This window comes from Egretta garzetta, unplaced genomic scaffold (genome assembly GCF_000687185.1).
Source record: "Egretta garzetta isolate BGI_Z169 unplaced genomic scaffold, ASM68718v1 scaffold293, whole genome shotgun sequence".
In the NCBI taxonomy this organism is placed as follows: Eukaryota; Metazoa; Chordata; class Aves; order Pelecaniformes; family Ardeidae; genus Egretta; species Egretta garzetta.
This window is the reverse complement of record NW_009259318.1, coordinates 2,038,125-2,038,392: the sequence shown is the minus strand read 5'-3', so window position 1 is coordinate 2,038,392 and position 268 is coordinate 2,038,125.

The window sequence follows — 268 nt, the reverse complement described above, 5'->3', positions numbered from 1 at the left end:
ATTCCTGCAGCCTCTGCTCAGTGACAGCAGAAGCATTGCTGGGCACAGAGTATCCAGCTCAACGAGGAAAGGGAGACTCAAGGGATCAGAGAAATATGAACTGCCAAATTCAGAGGACTCCACCTCCCAAGGAGTGGGGGAAGAACCTCATCAGCATTTTGTTATCAGTTTGGGTTCTTGTAATAAAATGAACTAAAAGGCTCCTCTGTCCTTCCCCCAGCTACCAACAGCAGCATAGAGAACAATATTGGCGGGGAAACGTCCAGCC